The following is an 18,188-nucleotide window of genomic DNA, read 5'->3' as shown; positions in this document are numbered from 1 at the left end:
TTCTGAAAAGCCGTACCAAGCAATTATCTATCGATGCTTTCTTTAAAAAAAACTGCGAAGCGAACTCGCGATGAAGAGGATGTAAGTGAATCGAAGAAAACGGCAAAGAGTGAAGCGGAAGAAAGTGAAACACAGAAAACGGAAAAAGAGTGAAGCAAAAGAAATTCAGTCAATTTTAAATGTAAGTGATAGTGATTAAAATTACGTAATCATCAAAAAGAAAAAAAGAAAATGTAAAAAAAAAATATAAAATATAAAAATAAAAAAAAAATGAGCTAAGTTATGTTAAAGTTCACTTAGTGTAAGTTAGAATAAGTTACGGTAGTGTTACGTTTATCGTAGTTAACCTCTCTACCTCCTTGCCGTCCGTCCGTCTCCTCTCTCCTCTCTGCGTAGCGAAGACTAACAACACCTGCGCTGGAGTTTCTAAGGTAAAGTGACGCTAAAAACCTGTTTCTTATTTCTCATTTTTTGCTAATTCTTCTTATTTACATGTCTATTCTTCTTATTTACATGTCTATTATCTAATTTAGTGTTCATTATTCTCATGGAAAAATTATGTGTAGTAGTTTATTAAGAAGTTATCATAGGTTTTTGGGCTCAACCACGGATTAATCCTATTTCAATGTATTCTTATGGGAAAATTCGTTTCTACATCCGAACAATTTCTACATCCGAAGTTGGTTCTGGAACGGATTAAATTCGTATGTAGAGGTTCCACTGTATATATATATATATATATATATATATATATATATATATATATATATATATATATATATATATATACATATATATATATATAATTTTTTTTTGGGGGGGCTCGAAGATATCATCCTGATGGAAGGTTCCTTTAAGTAGCTTTCTAAGGGATATTTGCTACAGTGATACTCCCAAAGAATTAACCATAGGTCTCCAGAATTCTAACTCCTGGCACGAGTATCCTTAATATATCTTTAAGGATATCGCATAAAATCAGTGGACGTATTTTTTTATACAACACATAGCAATCTTCACCCTGAATAGATTTAACTTTTTGAAGGGAAAGAATGGCGAACGAAAGGGGAGCCGTTATCAAGGTACCCGGTGGACCCCCTCCCCGCACTCCTACGGCCCATCATTCATTTAAACTGTAGCATTTAAGCTAAGTGCGCTCCCACGTTTCTCTCGGTGTTTGTTACTGTTTTTCGGAATATCATCATGCAATCTCCAGCATCTTCCTTCATCCTCTGGAAAGTTGAGTATTTAATCTTTCCTGAGTATAATCTATAGCTGCTTTCTAACAGTTGAATTTGTATAATTTAAGTGTGTTAAGTGGAGCGTTACCAACTCTGGAGGCGGTCATTTTGGGACCGCTGTCGCACACCATAAATGCAATTTATTTAGTTAGTAGTGTGACGCTCCCGGTATTTAGCTATAAAGAAACTTAGCTAGTTAGGCAAATTATACTAGTGAAGATTGCATACATACAGATAATATTTCCTCTTCCTGCCCTACGTCCCAAGGGCTATCTGGTCACAGGGAGGTGTGAATCGTGCCTGGGGCACCACTATTTCCCTACTTGCTTTTGGGAATAGTAAGCTACGCATCCTATCATTTCTACATCCGAAGTTGGTTCTGGAACGGATTAAATTCGTATGTAGAGGTTCCACTGTATATATATATATATATATATATATATATATATATATATATATATATATATATATATATATATATATATATATATATATACATATATATATATATAATTTTTTTTTGGGGGGGGCTCGAAGATATCATCCTGATGGAAGGTTCCTTTAAGTAGCTTTCTAAGGGATATTTGCTACAGTGATACTCCCAAAGAATTAACCATAGGTCTCCAGAATTCTAACTCCTGGCACGAGTATCCTTAATATATCTTTAAGGATATCGCATAAAATCAGTGGACGTATTTTTTTATACAACACATAGCAATCTTCACCCTGAATAGATTTAACTTTTTGAAGGGAAAGAATGGCGAACGAAAGGGGAGCCGTTATCAAGGTACCCGGTGGACCCCCTCCCCGCACTCCTACGGCCCATCATTCATTTAAACTGTAGCATTTAAGCTAAGTGCGCTCCCACGTTTCTCTCGGTGTTTGTTACTGTTTTTCGGAATATCATCATGCAATCTCCAGCATCTTCCTTCATCCTCTGGAAAGTTGAGTATTTAATCTTTCCTGAGTATAATCTATAGCTGCTTTCTAACAGTTGAATTTGTATAATTTAAGTGTGTTAAGTGGAGCGTTACCAACTCTGGAGGCGGTCATTTTGGGACCGCTGTCGCACACCATAAATGCAATTTATTTAGTTAGTAGTGTGACGCTCCCGGTATTTAGCTATAAAGAAACTTAGCTAGTTAGGCAAATTATACTAGTGAAGATTGCATACATACAGATAATATTTCCTCTTCCTGCCCTACGTCCCAAGGGCTATCTGGTCACAGGGAGGTGTGAATCGTGCCTGGGGCACCACTATTTCCCTACTTGCTTTTGGGAATAGTAAGCTACGCATCCTATCATTAGGTAGGTATGGTCCCTGAGAGATTTTCTGGAATCCTCTCACCCAGTTGCGTAGTTTCTTATGAGCTGCATCCCTAGACTCCATTGACTTGGGATGCTTGAAACCTTCAGACATTAAGGTCCGACATATATTGCAAACTTGAGGGTTCTAATAATGCAGGGATTCGGAAATAATATTGCAGGGGGCATGAAACCCGCATGTATTATGACCATAAAAATACTTACTCTTGATATTGCAGAAGACTGCAACACATGTCATCTGGGGTTCCTCCTGTAAAGAAAGGAAAGCAGAATTAGTATACAATTGATTATCTCACTGATAAGCAATATGTAAAAGTCGTCTTTTAACTAAATTAGCTTAGGATAGTAAGCTAGAAAAGGATAGTGGGAGACACATACTTGTCTTATCCCCTGCAAGCAGGTGCTGTTACCTCCCCTAAGTATTACTATAAAGAAATTCCCTTATCAAGGAACTCTAACAAAAGGGCTCTAACCACTAGGGGTTGAAAAGTGTACAAGTCACTGCCCCTTTTTATTCTTTAACACTGTGGGGTAAGGATGACTGATTTCTAATCAGAGTATTGAAGGAATTCTATTCTTTCAATATAGGAATGGTCTCAGCAGAAGCCTGCACAAGGGTACCCAAGATATGTTGGAAATTAACTACTGTATAATCATACTACAGTTTTCTGTTTGCAGTATATACTCTATTGCAAAATACTGACTACTGCATAATTATATATAAAGTAGTTCAGCCAGTGTGCTGCCATTGTGGCAAGCATCTGACGGCACGGTCCAGCCGGCATGACGCCGACTGGACTAGGAAATATAAAAGACATATATTTGTGTATCCTACCCAGCCCATTTGCTGTGACCTTCCCTTCCAATATTAAAATCATAGAGTTTCCTGATCAGGGCAACTCAAGGATAAGGGTTCTAACCTTTTAAGGATAGAAGTGTAATACCACCAGCCCTTTAAATTATTTAATATTGTAGGGTAATATGAAAACTGATTTCTAATCAGAATATTGAAGAAATTCTATTCTTTCAATATAGGATTGGTCTCAGCAAACACCTAGGCAAGGATACCCAAGATATATTGGAAATTAACTACTAGTATATATACAATAGTTTTTCTATCTGCAGTATATCCTATACTGCAAATGTACTGACTACCTGTATAAACAAACATATACTGTAATTCAGCCGGCATAGCTAGTCCCTGCCAGCGCAGCCAGCATGCTAGCTAAAAGAGAGAGAGACAGCATGGGGTGAAGGCTGCCTTATTACTGTGTATGTATACACTAATTAAGGATGTAAATATCTAATTTACTGCCTTTCTATAGAAAGAAGGTTCAAATGGATGGGGAGAATGTCACATTCAGGCTTCCATCCAGCCACCAGTACCATCGCCGGCAAGGTCTGGCCTGTGCATAGTCGGCAGGCTAGCACCCGGCAGCACTGGTACAGTCGGCATACAGTGAACCCTCGCTACTTCGTGGTTCGACCATCGCGGATTCACCACTTCGCGGATTTTTTTCATAACCCATATATATATATATACATATCGCGGATTTTCCGGAAATTTCGAAAATACCGCGATATCTGAAGACCCCAAATACGATATTTCGTTACCTGTAATTCCATTAATACTGTAATTAGTAATATCTGCTCTTACTGATTGTTCATTGCATTACATATGACATATAATTAAGCACAGAAAGAAATAAAACACGAAAAGAGAATGTGATCATACGATAATTCAGTACTGTATACAGTATGTAGTAAAATTAAATCGAACATGAAACGCAAATCAGATGCATTCATACCATATTAGAATGGTGTAAGGCTGCTGATGGCTACTAGTGTACTACAAATGTAATGGATGTGCTTCTTTTCCATGAATCTTTTGTATGTATACGTACGTAGTACTGCATCCAATAATATTCTTTGTTGCAAAAAATCACATTTCGAATAAGCGTACGAGAGAGAGAGAGAGAGAGAGAGAGAGAGAGAGAGAGAGAGAGAGAGAGAGAGAGAGAGAGAGAGAGAGAGAGAGAGATAGAGAGAGAGAGGGAGACACACATCCTACAACAAAAGCGTAAAATAGCGTACGTAAAGCTGTCTTATTATTATTGTTATTATTATTATTATTGTTGTTGTTGTTAATAAAATTATTATTGTTATTATTATTATCATTATTACTGTAGTACATGCATTAAGTGTTCTGTACATTAAAGGGTAGTTTGTTACTACGTACAAGGGAAGGTTTTAAAAGTCTGAATATACATGTTAAATAAATAGGTAAATATGGTGTCACTACTTCGCGGATTTTCACCTATCGCGGCCGGGTCTGGAACCTATCTACCGCGATAAACGAGGGTTCACTGTACTGCCGGCTGAGTCGGCACCTATCTGTGCCGGTCTCCCGGTCAGGCTAATACCCCGGCAATAGAACTTGTGGCCGGCAGTCCAAGGGAGGACTGAAGAACCTTGGTGACAGAAGTGACTTCCCACCAACAGCCATCATGGCTGCCAGCATCCGGCAGCCGTCATGGCCGCCGACAGATGTCATGGCCGCCGACAGATGACATGGCTGCCAGCAGCCGGCATAGCCGCAGGCAGTCGGACAACAGCTGTTGAGTAGGAGTCTGGCCGGCCCCCGCAATCCACCGGAAAACGGAGAGGTTGCAGGACGACGGCTCAAAGAGATAGGATGGCTAGACCATCACAAAAGAACAGATGGGGAGGGAAAAGGGTCCTGTATGAGGTGTGGAAGGAGCCGGCAAGGTTGCCGGTCCTACACACCCTTAGGAAACTCTGTTTCAGTATTGGCGCCATCCTAGGCGGCAGGAGAATTTCTATTCTCCAACCTAGGGTCTGCTAATACAGATAAGGGGACGGCAGCAGTGCCGCCTCCTCTCAACAAGGGAGAAACAGAGTTCCAGTGCCGGCGCCATCCTAGGCCTCAGAAGAATGACTATTCTTCAGCCTAGGGTCTGCGAGCACAGGACTAGTCTACTAGACCACAGGGAGAAGGTGGCAGCATCATACAACCACTTCAAGTGCAGCCTAGGGAGGGCTAGCCTCCTATGCCGGCAGCCTAGCCGGCAGGGGAATGACTATTCACCCTGCCGGCCGGCTGTCGGCACAAGACTAAATACTCTGAGGTTCTGACTGAATCCCGAAACCTGCTATCTGCGGTTAAGGGAAGGGACAGAAAACCCTATGCTAGTCATGCCTGAATGAAAACTCGAGGCACGACCCACTAGGGTTGTAGTCTAGGGCTACACTCAGAGGGAAGGAGAGATTACCCATAAATCTCCACTAAAGACGAATATCGGTTTATATAATAATTCTCGGAGATTTCTATCTCCGTCTGAATTGAAAACCAATACACGAGGGTAACCGGGGAAATGTCGAAAGTATACTGTATCGCCTAGGTTAGGTTACCTAGGCAAGACAAGTCCTCAGTTACCTAAATCACCAAAACTCTGACTTATACGATCGACATAGAAAAAGGAAAATTATACACATTATAAATATCTTTACAAGTATCAAGTGCCTAAATAGCTTTCATAATTAATTAATGCTATATCAACCGGGAATGTCGTTCTACTAACTAAATAACACATGCCTAACGAACAACAGCGCCCATGGCGCCTCCGGTAACAGGCCTAGCTCCTAATCACAATAAATTTCTCTAATTTCACTGTGAGACAGGAGCTAAAATACACACATTGTAAAGAATCAATACTCAACTTTCCAAAGGCGAAAGAAGCTGGAGATTGCATAATAATCCTTGAAAATCGATCGAAAAAGTTAGATCAACAGGGAACACCACTGTGCAAATTCGCTACAAAATTAGGAACGTCCGCCATCTTGGATATGGCGCTGTCGTGATACTCAATAGTAGTATGGAAACTACGGTAACCTTGATACGGCTCCCCTTCTAATTTTGCCACTTTCCCCCTCGAAGCGTAAACGCTATTCGGGTTGCAGATTGCTATGTGGCGTGTCAAGAATACGTCCCCTAATATTATGCGATATCCTTGAAACATTTTAAGGATATTCGCGCCAGGAGTTAGAATTCTGGAGACCTAAAGATTAATTCTCTGGGAATATCACTGTAGTACATATATCCCTTAGGAAGCTACTATTAGGAACGTTTCATCAGGACAACATGATTTGAGCCCAAAAATACATACATATATGAAAAAATGTTATTTTTATAATAAAATAAATTTTTGAATATACTTACCCGGTGATTATATAAGCTGCAACTCTGTTGCTCGACAGAAAACTCTACGTAAAAAATCCGCCAGCGATCGCTATGCAGGTAGGGGGTGTACTTCAACAGCGCCATCTGTCGTGCAGGTACTCAGTACTCAATGTAAACACAGAAATCAATTTTCTCCTCGGTCCACTGGGTCTCTATTGGGGAGGAAGGGAGGGTCCTTTAATATATAATCACCGGGTAAGTATATTCAAAAATTTATTTTATTATAAAAATAACATTTTTCAATATTAAACTTAGCCGGTGATTATATAAGCTGAATCACACCCAGGGGGGTGGGTAGAGACCAGCAATAATTGTTTACATTATTATGAGCTAAGGATTTTTTATTTCATTTTAGCAGTTATTCAAAATAACAAACATAAAATAAATAAGTACCTGGTAAGGAAGTCGACTTGAACAATTACTCTGCCTTTTTAAGTACGTCTTCCTTACGGAGCCTCGCGATCCTCTTAGGATGCTGAGCGACCCCTAGGAGCTGAAGTATCAAGGGTTGCAACCCATACAACAGGACCTCATCAAAACCTCTAATCTAGGCGCTTCTCAAGAAATGACTTTGACTACCCGCCAAATCAAGTAGGATGCGAAAGGCTTCTTAGCCTTCCGGACAACCCAAAAACAATAATAAAACATTTCAAGAGAAAGATTAAAAAGGTTATGGAATTAGGGAATTGTAGTGGTTGAGCCCTCACCCACTACTGCACTCGTTGCTACGAATGGTCCCAGAGTGTAGCAGTTCTCGTAAAGAGACTGGACATTCTTAAGATAAAAAAGACGCGAACACTGACTTGCTTTTCCAATAGGTTCCGTCGATTATACTTTGCAGAGATCTATTTTGTTTAAAGGCCACGGAAGTTGCGACAGCTCTAACTTCGTGTGTCCTTACCTTCAGCAAAGCTTGGTCTTCCTCATTCAGATGGGAATGAGCTTCTCGTATTAACAGTCTGATAAAATAGGATAAAGCATTCTTTGACATAGGCAAAGATGGTTTCTTAACTGAACACCATAAAGCTTCAGACGGGCCTCGTAAAGGTTTAGTTCGTTTTAAATAGAACTTAAGAGCTCTTACAGGGCATAAGACTCTTTCTAGTTCATTTCCAACCATACGATAAGTTTGGAATATCGAACGATATTGGCCAAGGCCGAGAAGGCAGCTCGTTTTTGGCTAGAAAACCAAGTTGTAGAACATGTAGCCGTTTCGGATGAGAATCCGATGTTCTTGCTGAAGGCATGAATCTCACTGACTCTTTTAGCTGTGGCTAAGCATACCAGGAAAAGAGTCTTTAAGGTGAGATCTTTCAGGGAGGCTGATTGTAGCGGTTCGAACCTGTCTGACATAAGGAATCTTAGTACCACGTCTAAATTCCAACCAGGTGTAACCAAACGACGCTCCTTCGTGGTCTCAAAAGACTTAAGGAGGTCCTGTAGATCTTTATTGTTGGAAAGATCTAAGCCTCTGTGACGGAAGACTGATGCCAACATGCTTCTGTAACCCTTGATAGTGGGAGCTGAAAGAGATCGTTCTTTCCTCAGATATAAGAGGAAGTCAGCTATTTGAGTTACAGAGGTACTGGTCGAGGAAACGGATACTGACTTGCACCAGTTTCGGAAGATTTCCCACTTCGATTGGTAGACTCTAAGGGTGGATGTTCTCCTTGCTCTAGCAATCGCTCTGGCTGCCTCCTTCGAAAAGCCTCTAGCTCTCGAGAGTCTTTCGATAGTCTGAAGGCAGTCAGACGAAGAGCGTGGAGGCCTTGGTGTACCTTCTTTACGTGTGGCTGACGTAGAAGGTCCACCCTTAGGGGAAGTGTTCTGGGAACGTCTACTAGCCATCGAAGTACCTCGGTGAACCATTCTCTCGCGGGCCAGAGGGAAGCAACTAGCGTCAACCTTGTCCCTTCGTGAGAGGCGAACTTCTGCAGTACCTTGTTGACAATCTTGAACGGAGGGAATGTATATAGATCTAGATGTGACCAATCTAGGAGAAAGGCATCTATATGAACTGCTACTGGGTCCGGGATTGGTGAGCAAAATATTGGGAGCCTCTTGGTCATCGAGGTTGCGAAGAGATCTATGGTTGGCTGGCCTCAGGTGGCCCAAAGTCTCTTGCATACATCCTTGTGGAGGGTCCATTCTGTTGGCATTATTTGTCCCTTCCGACTGAGACAATCTGCCATGACATTCAAGTTGCCTTGGATGAACCTCGTAACTAGTGATATGTCTAGACCTTTTGACCAGGTGAGGAGGTCCCTTGCGATCTCGTACAACGTCAGAGAGTAGGTCCCTCCTTGCTTGGAGATGTACGCCAAAGCCGTGGTGTTGTCCGAGTTCACCTCCACCACTTTGCCTTGAAGGAGAGACCTGAAGCTTTTCCAGGCCAGACGTACTGCCAGTAGCTCCTTGCAGTTGAAATGCATTGTCCTTTGACTCGAGTTCCATAATCCCGAGCATTCCCGACCGTCTAATGTCGCACCCCAGCCTACGTCCGATGCGTCCGAGAAGAGAACGTGGTTGGGAGTCTGAACAGTCAGGGGAAGACCCTCTCTTAGGTTGATATAGTCCTTTCACCAAGTCAGACAAGACTTTATCTTTTCGGAAACCGGGATCGAGACCGCTTCTAGCGTCTTGTCCTTTTCCAGTGAAAAGCTAGTGTAAGTTCTGACGTTAAGGCGAACGAGGAGCAGCAGTTACAAGATCCGGACGAAGATCCTTAAAAAAATCATCATGATTTAATTAAAGTCCATAGGAGGCTAAGCAGCTTAAGGCTCCTCTCCATCTGACAGAGTCCTCAAGGGAATATCAGTAGGAGGGAGAACAGCAACTTCCTCATCTACAGGAACCTTGTCCGATAAAAGCTGAGTCTCTCACTGGTGCATTAGTAGCGGACCAGAACGCAACGTCATGTAACTGCTTGACAGTCTGTGAACTGTCAACAACTGAACTGTCAACCACAACAGGTGCGTGAGGACGTACAGCGTCCACTCGAGACTGCTTTGACTGTCTAGACTGAGCAGTCAAAACAACTCTAGAAGGCGGAGGTTGACGCACCGCGTCAAAACAAAACAACTTAGACTGTTGTTGTACCTCGCGAACGTCAACGGAAGGTTCCGTGCGTCGCTGAACGTCAACATGCGGCTGGCAGGGTACACTGGAACGCATGGGTGGCGGGACTCTCTCAGCTGGAGTGCGGCAGAAGGTCGCCTCAGCGTCCACAGGACGCACAACCGTGGTTGGTTGTAGGCTAGAGGTTGGTGCAGTGTCAACCTTCTCCGCACGAAAGTCCCGCATCAATGACGTTAACTGAGACTGCATGGTCTGCAGCAAAGACCACTTAGGTCTACAGGAGCAGGTGCGGCAACAGACGGTGTGACTGCCTGATGCGGTACCGCTTTGCCTCTCTTAGGAGGTGAGCAGTCGTCGGAAGACTGCAGCGAGTCCGAACTGACCCAGTGGCTACAACTGGGCCGTTGGACTTGCGCGGAAGGGACCGACTTGCGCTTAATAAGCCGCGAGACCTTGGTCCATGGTTTCTTACGAGAAACCTCTTCCGCAGACGAGGAATAAATGGGCTCTCTCGTCTTTGTGTGGGTGGGGCGATCTTGGGTAGATACGCCCGAAACCACAGAGGGAAACGTCTGTTCGTTGATCAAGGCCTCTCGAACCCATAAGTCGTTCGACATTACTTCTCCCCTGGGCTTGGGAGCTTGCAAGAAGTCCCGGACTAGGTGAACGACAGGCACGAACAGACGAACCCTCGGACGCAACACTGTAACACTTTGCACATATAACTTTATCGATTTTCTGTTTTGCACTTATTTCACTGAAATCGAAACTTTTACTGATTTCTACCTGAAACACGCAATTCTACCCTTCATTAAAAGGTAGTAATTGCGAAATCAGTCGTATAATGCAGCTCATTAATACCAGCAAAAAACAGAAAACATATATTTAGTGGCTGGAAAAGAGACTAAACACTAGTTCATATAAACTACGTTTCCAATCTCTCACCGCACATAGCCTGGGGACGAGAATAAAAACCTAAAAACGTTTTACCTTCCTCCCCGTACAGAGACTAGGGACGAGAGTAACACGAGAACAACGTTACCCGCTTGAACGGAACGTTTTCTCTCCTCTCTCTCCCTCCGTCTCTATCTCTCTCTCTCTTTCTCTCTTGATTTCGCACCTAAGAGAAGAGCCCAATTATATATCGTCAAAAAAACATGTTATTTGACTAAAGGAAAAAACTGAAAGGTTTTCCAAATAAAAAGATCCTTTAAATTAGAATTTAAAACATTTAAGCTAAGAAAGAATGAACAAAACGTCAGAATCGATTTACTCTTACTGCAAAGTGAAACCGTGATAAACTCTCTCTCTATCGTAACGATAGAGCGCATGTTGAACGTCCTGAACGTCAACAACTGCGTAGCCTAAAAAACTAAACGTTAGTTCATCTTTGAAAACAGTACGAAGACTATCAAAGAAATTCTTTCATAAAACATTACATTTAAAAAGTTTTAAATTCTTTAAAGGCTAAATACGATATAACGGGCTCAACGTTGATTAACTTCGGTTCCAAGTTAGGACCGCCTACTATCAGGAAAGGTCGCATATAAACAAAACATTAAAATTTATTTTTATATGTTTATAATAAATGGAAAGTTAATCGAAGAGGCCTAATAAAGGCGGAGAGATATAAAATATATAGATCTATAACGTGATAAGAAAAATTACTAAAAACCTAAACACACTTCCGTCTAAGGGAAGGGTCGGCCATTAAAAAGTGAAAGAGAGTCCATACTCTCTTTGTCACCATAATTAAATCTATCCAAAACGAGTTCAAGTTTTGAGATGAAGATAAAACACCTGCATAGCGAAAGCTCAAAACTAGAATAGTGTACTTCACCAAATAGTTGTGAAAACAAATCCAGTTAGTAACAGCGAATTAGTAGGTCTTGCCGGTAGCCCGACAGAGAGAAAATTGAGTTCTGTGTTTACATTGAGTACTGAGTACCTGCACGACAGATGGCGCTGTTGAAGTACACCCCCTACCTGCATAGCGATCGCTGGCGGATTTTTTACGTAGAGTTTTCTGTCGAGCAACAGAGTTGCAGCTTATATAATCACCGGCTAAGTTTAATATTGAAAAATAAAAATTTACCAATAAATCTCATGGTAGAACAAACTTTGAACTGTATATATGTGGGTAGTATATGGAATAAAATTATAAAAGATAATGTTCCTAAAACAAGTCAGATATGATGAAGGCAATTATAGGCTCCTGAATGTATACAATACAGTATTCATTACACCACTAACACCAATGATAGAAGAAATTTACACAGGACTGTATAAGCATATACATGCCTATATATTACATCAGTATACTGCACATGGGATTAAAGTGCTGTGTGGTCTCCAAGGTCTTAGGGCCAGTGTATTAAGTAGACTTGTGTCCCTTCCAGGACAACTGTATACAACCAAGCAGAACATACAATACAAGCATATGGTTCCATCTGTAAGAAGAAAAACTAATAAATTTGGCTCTTACCTATTGATGGCTGACAAGAATATTGGCTGCCCAACATTTTGTTATTCCACTTCTGAAGGGCCTGGTTGACTTTTTCTTTCTCTCCGGACTACCCCTGTAAGGGTAAAAAATGGGCCAAGTACCACACATGAATGTTGTATTGCTTGGACTAGTTTCAGGTAGTGTTTAACAAACACATTATGTTCAGACCAACCTGTAAAACTCTGGATGTCCTGAAATTGTATATTAGCATAGAATGCTAAAGAGGTAATTTTTCTCCTATTGTGGGTTTTAGGGATGAAGACAGGATTAGCTTTTTTCTAATTAGGTAGCTCATCATAATATGGATACCCTCTGCTGAAAGGGACTTGTAGGGTATTTTGAGACAAAATACCTTCAAAAGATGTGAATCTCTGTAAATATAGTTGTAAGGTCGACACATGACAGAGGTTACTATCTCCTGACTCTAGATCTGAGATATAAAGTGGATCTTGTCTCTGAAGAGGCTTTTCCTTTTTTGCTAATAAAAAAGGAGACTCGAGGTTAGGATTAGAAGATGACCTAGCAATATTATAAAGAACTCCTGGTCCCTTCGAAACGATGGCAGTTCACCAACTCTTGAGTCCAAGGCTAAGGCTATTAGAAATATGGCTTTTTGCAAAAAGTTTGTAAAGGGATATGGAGGAACTATTTAACTCAACCAAAACTCAAGCACCCACTCCAGAGAACAATAAACCACAGGAATGGGTGAAGATAGTCTATGCAAAGCAAAAGACTGAGGGATCTTATGAAATATGCCCGAGTTGAGATCCTAATCAAAGACATGCTTGAGAGGTTCTCTTAAAGCCAATTTATATGACAATACACCGTAGTTGATGGCTGGTGCTTCCTCTTCTCAAAGAGGTGGACCACAAATGAAGCCAAGAGGCCCTTGGTTATTTGACGAGATGACCGATTCCTTGGAAAAGCCATCCACACAGATTGGTGTTGTGGATGAAGGCCTGTAGCAGCTCATCAAATAAGTCAAGCTGTGGGTTGGAAAATATTTATTAAAAATACTGGAGGGAAAATTGAAGCGTGCAGGTTCTGGGTCAGAAAGGAGGAAGTGAAGATGATTTGACTTCCTACTTTCTGATACAGCTGTGCAGACTGAAGCAGTGGGTATCATGAGCTGTTTGGTTAAAGTAGAGCTATTAGCACAGCTGTCCCTGAAAAAATCCTAAAGAATATTATAAGCCTATGAAATTAAACTCGTCGATGGAAACATAGACTGATGACCATTTGTTCAAATCCACATTAAGAGGATTCCTTGCCACTGCTTGATAGTCCACAATTGGGGCTACGTATAGTGGAAGTTTGTGGTTCTCTTTTGTTGCATAAGGTCTAAAATCTGATGAAAAGAACAGGTCCAAGGTTCATTCTATATAAAGGTCTGCCTGTCTGGATAGGGTATCTGCTATGTTAACCCTGGATAGGTACGGTGGGTCGTACGCGACCCCGAGCGTCAAAAAAAAAGAGGTTTTTCTCACGTGACTCACCCCCGTGACTGAATTTGTGGGTGATCGACCTGCAGGAGGTGTCTCCCCTACACGCTCTAGTAGTGTCCAGATGTGCATTGCTGTAGCTGTACTCCTTCCCCGATTTCTGAGAAGCGTCGGGGTCGAGCGCGACCGAGTTTACCCTTCTAAGGTAATTTGCATAATTATCAAAGTTATTACGTATTATGAAATTGTCGTAGAATGGTGCAACTTGTATAGGTTATCAGTTGTGGAATGTCTTGGTGGATTGTTTGGCTACCATGTGCATGATTTTTTTTTTAGTTAAAATGTCGTTCATCACCACGAGGACCATTTTACCGCGAGTGCCCCGTTTTCATTTTTTTTCATTTTTTTGCCAAGTCATTTTTCCGTAAGATATTGCCAAATAGTGTCGTAAAACTTTTGCTTGTTTAGTATTGGAAAGTGTGTCTAGATGATCTGGCTACCCATGCGTGACTTTGTTTTTGTCAGATACGACGTAGTTATTGGTATATTGGGTATTTAACTGCGGTTGCCAATTTCTGTTTTTTTTTCAATATTTGTAAAAAATTTTACGTAGTAAGGAATTGCCGTATATTATTCATTTTTTTTTCATGTTTATGTGTTAGAAAGTGTGCCTTGATGGTTGGGCTAACACGTGCATGTCTTTTTTTTTATCTGAGATGCCGTATATTAGAATGTTGGGCATTTTACTGCGAGTGCCCCTTTTTCATTTTTTTATCATTTTTTTGCCAAGTCATTTTTCCGTAAGATATTGCCAAATAGTGTCGTAAAACTTTTGCTTTTTTAGTGTTGGAAAGTGTGTCTAGATGATCTGGCTACCCATGCGTGACTTTGTTTTTGTCAGATACGACGTAGTTATTGGTATATTGGGTATTTAACTGCGGTTGCCAATTTCTGTTTTTTTTCAATATTTGTAAAAATTTACTACGTAGTAAGGAATTGCCGTATATTATTGATTTTTTTTTCATGTTTATGTGTTAGAAAGTGTACCTTGATGGTTGGGCTAACACATGCATGTCTTTTTTTTTATCTGAGATGCCGTATATTAGAAAGTTGGGCATTTTTCCGCGAGTGCCCCTTTTTATTTGTTTTGCATTTTTTTGCTTAGTCATGTTACCGTAAGGAATTGGCAAGTAGTGTCGCAAAACTTATATTTTTATAGTGTTGGAAAGTGTTTCTAGATGATCTGGCTACCCATGCCTATTTTTTTTTTTAGCCAGATATGGCGTATATATAAGTATGTGTTCGATTTTCCTGTGATTGCCATTTTTTCGTTTTTTCCCATTTCTTTCAAAATTACTACGTACTAAGGAACTATCACAGAGTAATAATTCATTTATATGTTTATTTGTCGGAAAATGTGCCTTGATGGTTTGCCTATCACGTGGCTGAAATTTTTTTTTTTCTGAAATGCCGTACATTAGAATGGCCATTTTTCCGCGAGTGCCCCTTTTTATTTGTTTTGCATTTTTTTGCTTAGTCATGTTACCGTAAGGAATTGGCAAGTAGTGTCGCAAAACTTATAATTTTATAGTGTTGGAAAGTGTTTCTAGATGATCTGGCTACCCATGCCTATCTTTTTTTTTAGCCAGATATGGCGTATATATAGGTATGTGTTCGATTTTCCTGTGATTGCCATTTTTTCATTTTTTCCCATTTCTTTCAAAATTACTACGTACTAAGGAACTATCACAGAGTAATGATTCATTTAGATGTTTATTTGTCGGAAAATGTGCCTTGATGGTTTGCCTAGCACGTGGCTGAATTTTTTTTTTCTGAAATGCCGTATATTAGAATGTTAGCCATTTTTCCGCGAGTGCCCCTTTTTATTTGTTTTGCATTTTTTTGCTTAGTCATGTTACCGTAAGGAATTGGCAAGTAGTGTCGCAAAACTTATATTTTTATAGTGTTGGAAAGTGTTTCTAGATGATCTGGCTACCCATGCCTATCTTTTTTTTAGCCAGATATGGCGTATATATAGGTATGTGTTCGATTTTCCCGTGATTGCCATTTTTTCGTTTTTTCCCATTTCTTTCAAAATTACTACGTACTAAGGAACTATCACAGAGCAATGATTCCTCTAGATGTTTATTTGTCGGAAAATTTTGTTTACTTCTTTTTTGATTGAATATCATCAAATTTTTTTAGCTAAAATATTATATTGTTTCACATTTTTGTTTTTTTTTCGATTTTATTTCCCTTCAAAAAAATTTTTTTTGGGTCAGAATTTTGATTTTATAGTCGTAATATAATCGACAATTATCCAGCAACCCACCATACAATTTTTATGCATATCCAATAATAATTAGATTAGTAAATAACACCTTGAAATTGACATACCTTTCCTACATTTCAAGTGGCAGATTAGGGAGTCTGAGTCAGTGTGGTTGGCGGCCATTTTGTGGACATATCCGAAGCGTAAGTTGCCCTATCTATATATATTCTTGTTCCCTATAGAATTTGTGATATTTTGGTATATTTTTACCTGCATAAATATCATATTATATATTAAATATATGTATTTTTTTACGAAATTTCTAAGTACTCAAAAAATTACCTTTAGATATGGCCCCTGATATAAATGTAATTTACAAAATAATGAAGATTTTTTTACATATTTCTATTTTAGGATAACATATGTTTATTCCCTAAAAAAATTAGCCACTTCCTATTTCATTTGGGTACCCAAAAAAATTCATGAAATTTGGACAAATTTTTTTGGCCATAAAAAGTTACCCTTTTTTTCTCATTTCATATCTTCACCTCCATGGGTCTGACTTCATCCAAAATACATCAAGATGTGTCCTAAACATTCAAGAATCAATTCCTAAAAGGATTTGTGTATATATGTATAAACTTTTTTTTTATGAATTTTTATGTCAGGTCTTTTTTTTCCTACTTAATTTTTTAAAATATTTATAATAAATAGTTTTTCTGCAGATGAGTAGTATTTATCTTTACAGTTGTTTTAAGCATTCATTGAAGTTTTTTTTGGCAAAAGAAAAAAAGAGGTTACTGCAAAAACTGATTTTTCAAGAATTTTTTTTGGCGTCGGGGTCGTTCGCGTCCGAGTATACCCTTAAAGGGGTGTCCGAGGAGCGTACCTATCCAGGGTTAAGTGAACCTGACAGATGAAATGGTGAGGAACACATTCCTCTCCTGAAGGAGTTTCATTATGGGAAGTCACTGCAGTGAGAATTATCGAACAGGATCTCCCCCTCCTGATGCAACAGATAGCTTCTTGGTTGTCAAAGAAAATCTTCATACAGGAATTCGTTTTTGGACAGAGCCTCTTCAACGTGAGGAAGACCAGCATCCATTCCTACTCATTTATGTGAAATGCTGTAAACTGAGAAGATAATTTCCCAACACAAACGTCTCCTCTGAATGACCTCCTTAACCTGACAAGAATTCATCTGTGCAAAGGATCATGGTAATCTCAGGAGAACCAATGGAACCGACAGGGCCAAGGCATTTGATGTTGTCCATGCCCTAAGAATTCTGTAGCAACGATCAGGCAACTAAGCCCAATAATCACGAAACACCATTCGAGCTGTCCTTCACACCCCACTGAGATCTTTCAATTTGTTCTTTAACACTGGATTGACTATTGAGGCAAACTGAAGGCGGCCCAAAATCTTCTTTAGTTGCTGCCTGATGGAAAAGCAGCATGAAAGAACGATTCTGAACTTGCTTAGAATTCTTTGCTGAGATACTTCTTGGAATTAGTCTTGATTTTGCAAAGTTGATCATGAAAACTAGGCCTTGAAAAACCTGCAATATATGCAGTCTTAATTTGCCTATTTGAGGCAAAAATCTTTTGTCTCTGCCCAAATCAGGTAATCATTTGAATAAGCTATGATCTGCACTCCCTGCAACCATTACCTTTTGTACCTTTTTAAAAACTCTTGGGGCAATATTAAGGCCAAATGACATTGCTTTGAACTTGCATACCCCCTCCAGAGCCAAAACCCAAGGTAAGATTGAAAATGGAGAGCAATAGCGATGTGCCAATAAGTGTCTTTTAGATCAACAGGAGGTCCTCGGGATACGATGGTCTAGAGTTATGACGTTACAAATGGGCTCCCATGAGGTATGTCACTTTAGCATTAGTTTGCCATCTTTTTTAACGTCCTGCATTCGGGATTTTGGTGCTGATCGTATTTGGATATGCTTGTGCCTTTTTCTGCTGTGCATCATATCTGGAAAGCATAAGGCCAACCACAGGAATAAAGGTAAGGAATTGTTATATGTCTTGCAGTACTTATTGTCTAAAAGTA

The 18,188-nt window shown here is 40.1% G+C and overlaps 1 protein-coding gene across 3 annotated transcripts in view; it reads right to left on the bottom strand.

Moving 5' to 3' along the window:
• The window catches only part of LOC137653411 (zinc finger protein OZF-like), a 49,878-nt gene that overhangs the window by 18,070 nt on the left and 13,620 nt on the right, over nt 1–18,188 (bottom strand). The window contains exon 2 of one of the 3 annotated variants that reach the window (XM_068386795.1): nt 12,389–12,482. The exons of the other annotated variants lie outside the window; for them this stretch is intronic. The gene's annotated coding sequence lies outside the window, so the exon portion shown is untranslated. The remainder of the gene's footprint in view (nt 1–12,388; nt 12,483–18,188) is intronic. 3 annotated transcript variants of the gene reach the window in all.

This window comes from Palaemon carinicauda, chromosome 1 (assembly GCF_036898095.1).
Source record: "Palaemon carinicauda isolate YSFRI2023 chromosome 1, ASM3689809v2, whole genome shotgun sequence".
Lineage (NCBI taxonomy): Eukaryota > Metazoa > Arthropoda > Malacostraca > Decapoda > Palaemonidae > Palaemon > Palaemon carinicauda.
Note: the sequence above shows the minus strand (reverse complement) of the source record. Positions and strands in the feature narration are given on the sequence as shown.